Source organism: Halichoerus grypus, chromosome 12 (assembly GCF_964656455.1).
Source record: "Halichoerus grypus chromosome 12, mHalGry1.hap1.1, whole genome shotgun sequence".
Taxonomy (NCBI): domain Eukaryota; kingdom Metazoa; phylum Chordata; class Mammalia; order Carnivora; family Phocidae; genus Halichoerus; species Halichoerus grypus.
This window is the reverse complement of record NC_135723.1, coordinates 37,072,993-37,078,702: the sequence shown is the minus strand read 5'-3', so window position 1 is coordinate 37,078,702 and position 5,710 is coordinate 37,072,993. Positions and strand designations below refer to the sequence as shown.

At 36.5% G+C, this 5,710-nt stretch overlaps 1 pseudogene; it reads left to right on the top strand.

Annotated features, from left to right (window-relative positions):
- The first annotated feature begins 1,169 nt into the window (after nucleotides 1-1,169).
- Nucleotides 1,170-5,255, top strand: LOC118549073 (sterile alpha motif domain-containing protein 9-like; annotated as a pseudogene).
- Nucleotides 5,256-5,710: the final 455 nt, after the last annotated feature.

The window sequence follows — 5,710 nt, the reverse complement described above, 5'->3', positions numbered from 1 at the left end:
AGCCATTATCAGTTATTATGTGAAAAAAGTAACTCTGATATAGTAGTAGCCTCCAAGACCACTACCCAAGAAGCTATCTCAGAAATCATGGGACAGAATGGCTCACAGACCAAATTAAGATGCTTGAGACATATGCTTTTTAAATCAATTAAAATACACAGCAAAAAGTAGGGGGGAAGATATGGGTAACATGCTTTGGATAAGGCACAAGAGGGGTAGAAGAATCTTATTACCAGAGTTATGCAAGTTCATATATCCTCTCTCTCCCTCTCTGCTGTATCAGCATTCTCCACTGATTGTGAAATTTTGAGAGTTGAAGTCTGTCCAAGGAGCTTCCACAGGTGGAAGTCAATGCATACATTTGTCCTAATCAGAGAGATGCAGAGAGGCACATATGGCTGACCACAGATATAATTCATCAGTTAGCCTGATAAGCTACTGTGGATCTTGTCTATGTTCCTTGAGTAGAGGATACAAGGGATCAGAATGGGTGTCACCAATGGGTAACCCAATTAGGACTTCAAAAATATCAAATGCTTCAAGTGTGTCTTATGAAAATTTGATATCTATTTGGTGCTTCCATCCCTTCCTAACTATGTTTAACACTCATATGCTCTATTTACTTTATCTACATCTACCATAATATAATTCACAAATTATTTGCTTCTACACTTAGTTTCTATATCCTCCTTACTTCATACAACCTTCTCTATTCAGTTTCATATATCTTCCTTTGTTTCTCTTATTTTCCATAGCTGAAATGAGTATTTTCAAGTAATACAGCTAACACACATTATAGCAAACAACCATTAATAAGGATAAAACATCTATTTATATTGACTAGAAGTATCCCCAAGGTACAGTTAGTGAATAAAACAAGTAAAGGGAATTGTGTATAGCATATTGCCATTTGTGTGGGGAAAAAAAAGTGCTTATGTATTTGTTTGGAAGTATTTTTCTGATAGGATACAGAAGAAACCAGTAATGGTAATTTCCTCTCAGGAGGAGAAGTTGATGGCATGCATATCTTTTAAACATTCTGAATTTTACAAGAAAATTTTATAATTATACATATATTTACATATAACCTATTAAAATTAGTTAATTATTTGAAATTTTATTTATAAAAATACTAAATCATTTTTCTTTTTCTATATACAGCTCTCAGAATGGCAGCACAACTGAGCCTGACAGAAAACACAGATGACTGGCAAAAAGAGATGTAAATCCATGGTTGGAAAATCATAGAATTCATCAAAAGCACAGGGAAATGTTGACTGCAAAAGATGTGCATGGAGCAATCTTGGAGTGGTTAACTAAAAATTATCTTGTTGATATGGGCATAACACATGGATGAGCTATCCAACTAGAACAGCTATTCAAAGAATTGCAGAAAACATCCTCTGAAGATCTTATTCAGACATGTAAGATGAAAAAGGTAGTAGGGGCGCCTGGGTGGCTCAGTCGTTAAGCGTCTGCCTTCAACTCAGGTCATGATCTCAGGGTCCTGGGATCGAGCCCGACATCAGGCTCCCTGCTCCGCGGGAAGCCTGCTTCTCCCTCTCCCGCTCCCCCTGCTTGTGTTCCCTCTCTCGCTGTGTCTCTCTCTCTCAAATATCTTTAAAAAAAAAGAAAAGAAAAGAAAAAGGTAGTAAAACATAAATACAACTAAACTAAAATACAACTTTGGTGCAAGAGGAAAATGGAGAAATTTCAAAGCAAAAGCAAAATGATGAAGAGAAATCAGCAATGGCTAATGCCTCTACAATTCGTACAGTTACTAAAGGTTCTCAGCCACTAAAAACTAAATTTGTGAAAGATTAAATAGATGACACAAAGGAAAAGCAGTCATCCAGAGAACTGACATGTGTATCATACCTTTCTGATGAATTCGTGACCCATATTACTACAAATTGAATTTTAGTCTACAGCCTGAAACAGGACCACTACTCAATCTCATTTATCCAATACATGAATTCAAAGCCTTCACAAATAAACACCCACAGAAGAAATGTTAAGGTGAAATTTAGCAATGAAGTTTTTCAATTTTCTTCAGTTTGTAAGAAAATTCACTTACTAATGGCACCATTCATTTTGGAGTCAAAGGCAAACCTCATGGAAAAACTTTTGACATGAAAGTCACCAATTGCACCAAGGAAGCTCTCATTGACCACTTCAAACTGATGATCCACCAGTATTTTGAAGACCATCAGGTCTCAAAAGCAATGACGTACAATTGAGAGCCAAGATTTGTAGACATTTTACTGCCAAACAGTAAGTATTCTGACAGATTTGTTATTGAAGTGAATGTCATTCAAAAGTACTCTGAATGTGAACATGATTACTTCCAGACTAAAATGCAAAATCACAACAACAGAACATGGAAACAAAATCCAAAATACTTAGTCTTCATGCAAGAGAGGGGCAGATCTAAGGACATCATGAAAAATAATGCAGATTTCAGAGCATTTAAATTAGATTTAAAAGCACTGGCAGATCTAGAAAAGAGGCAGAAGAAAAATGCAAAATAAAAATGAATAAAAAGGAGAGTAAGGGACCAACACTTGTTAAATTGTTGAAAGGAAATCAGGGTTTGTTTGATAATTCATACCACAACTAGTACACATTCTTGTAACAAATAAATGCCATCTGAATCAAATAAAACATCTAGATCTCCTAAAGGAAATTAAATTGTTTGCTCTGTTGGAGTTTAATCCCAAGTCTGTGAGCAAGGGGTCAGTCAAAGCTTACAAAAAAAGCCAAGTAGCAAACCTTCACTTTCCAAGTCTGTACATGGAGGGGAAAGCTATACAAAATTCAAAGATTTCTAGTCTGAATCTTTTCAACAATGCAGCTGGATTTTCAGCAATGGCAGGTTAGACCTTAACAGTGAAAAATATAAATCCTTAGATCCAAGTTCCTGGCAAAGAGAAAGACTATTACTCTCTATTACTCTATTATTCTCCTCCATGGGTGACCCAAGAGACCTCCTCCTTTCTACCAAGATCTCAAACGACTGAAAAATATATTGTGTATTTGTGTACACTTACACATATGTCAGGGATGTAAAGATCTACTTGAAGCAAAATTAACAAACCAGTAAAATGAATTATCAAGCTAATGTATTTCTGACTTAAATCTTGAAGAGATAAATGGCACTATTCTTAAACTAAAATCTGTCACTCAACCTTTAAAGAGATTTTTGCTCCATTGATTCATCTAACTGTCCTTCTGAAAAAGGAAGAAAGTTGTCATGACCACTCTGGAAATTCTCTGTAAAATGAATATGAAAGTACAGTCTTAGAGAAGGACAAAAATAAAGTATTTGAATTCTGGCATGAAAAGAGGAAGACTTCTATCGAGGTGGTAAAGTATCACGGTAGAACTTCAATTTTTCTTCTATAAAATGAATAAATAAGAAAGGCTTGAAGCAACTACTGGGTATTTACCCCAAAGATACAAATGTAGGGATCCGAAGGGGTACATGCACCCCGATGTTTATAGCAGCAATGTCCACAATAGCCAAACTATGGAAAGAGCCAAGATGTCCATCGACAGATGAATGGATAAAGAAGATGTGGTGTATATATACAATGGAATATTGTGCAGCCATCAAAAGGAATGAAATCTTGCCATTTGCAACGACGTGGATGGAACTGGAGGGTATTATGCTGAGCGAAATAAGTCAATCACAGAAAGACATAGGGGAGGGTATGTGCTGTGGTAAGCGCTGTGAATTGTGTAAGACTGTTGAATCACAGACCTGTACCTCTGAAACAAATAATACATTATATGTTAAAAAAAAAAAAGAAGAAGAAGAAGAAAATAGCAGGAAGGGAAAAATGAAGGGGGGGAATCAGAGGGGGAGACAAACCATGAGAGACTATGGACTCTGAGAAACAAACTGAGGGTTCTAGAAGGGAGGCGGGTGGGGGGATGGGTTAGCCTGGTGATGGGTATTAAAGAGGGCACATTCTGCATGGAGCACTGGGTGTTATATGCAAACAATGAATCATGGAACACTACATCAAAAACTAATGATGTAATGTATGGTGATTAACATAACATAATAAAATTTTTTAAAAAAGAAAGAAAAGCTTGAAGCAATGATTCAAAACTGGACAGATTCTCCTAAACCAACATGTGACAAAATTATTCATCCATATCATCATCCAGGCTGTGGTGGGACTGCCTTGGCTGTGCACATTCTTTGGCAAATAAGGAAGAAATTTAGATGTGCTATGCTGAAGAACAAAACAGGATTTTTCTGAAATTGGAGAACAGTGACTAATTTAATCACCTTTGGGGCAACCAACCATTAGGAAAACTTACTTGGACTGCTCCTTGTTGATGATTTAAAGAACAAAATAAGGGCACCTGGGTGGCTCAGATGGTTAAGCGTCTGCCTTCTGCCCGGGTTGTGATCTCCAGGTCCTGGGATTGAGCCTCGAGTTGGGCTCCTGGCTCAGCAGAGAATCTGCTTCTCCCTCTCCTTTTGCCCTCCCCCCCCCCCACTTATGCACACACAGCTCTCGCTCTCTCTCTCCTCCCCTCAAATAAATAAATAAAATCTTTAAAAAAGATAAAGAACAAAATAATGTCTATCTTCTCCAGGCCTCTATTAGCCATAGCTAATAAGTACATTTGGTATGAGAAACCTCCAGTGATCCTCCTAATTTGCATGAGATCACAGAGTCCTGAAAAAAGTGCCAAGATCTCATGATAACATCCTAGTATAACAACTATCTCCCAAAGAACAGAGCTTAAATAGAAAAAAATTGAAGCACAACATAAAAATTTTAAAGATTTTTATTTCTCCATGATTATGAGAAACAATTTTTAATAAAAAGTACATAGAAAATGTGGCCAGAAAAAAAAATAAAAAGAAATTTAAAAAAGAAAATGTGGCCAGGAACATCCTGAAAAGACAAAATACTTCCACCAAGGAAACAAAACTCTTTTCTTTGCTGGCTCTTCCTAATTCATATATGCCTGATAGCACTATTTTACTATCATAGTGTGAAAAATTCTTAGGAATCACAAACAAGAAGGTTTTCTGGGGAACAGAAAAACTTGAAGACAAGATAGGCACTAACTCTACAATTCGGATAAAAATTGGAATGTGGGAAGTACTGTGTAGTGCGTATTATTCGCCCTTTGAATGCCATTTGCTCACTGGAAGAACTGAAGATAAGCTATCATTTGGATTAAAGTCAAATTATGCTGGATATGCTAACAGAAAATGTGTTCTATGATACTGGTATAGGAAAAAGTAAATTTTTCCAAGATGTGCAAACACTGCTGCTCCCCCGACAGCATAATGAACATGAAGGTGAAACTGGAACTTGATTTTCCCCATTTATTAAAGCACACATAAAAATGAGGGAAATATGTCAATCAAATAAGCGTTGCTTGAAGGTATTCAGTCAAAATACATTTGTTTACCAAGCTTTGCAAGACACTTGCACATTAAAGAGGATTTTGCAATACTCTAAATGAGGCAAATCAAAAAAAAAAAGAGAGAGAGAGAGAGAGAGATAGAACCTGAGAATTCGTATACCTCAGATACACTGGGTCTTATACCTCAGCTATACTGGGTCAAGTCTACAAAAGTAAAATAAGATGGGGAATAGAGGATAATGGAAGAAACAAGAACATTTCACTTGATGATTTAACTGATCTTCTGGATGTAGCTGTATATGCCTCCAGT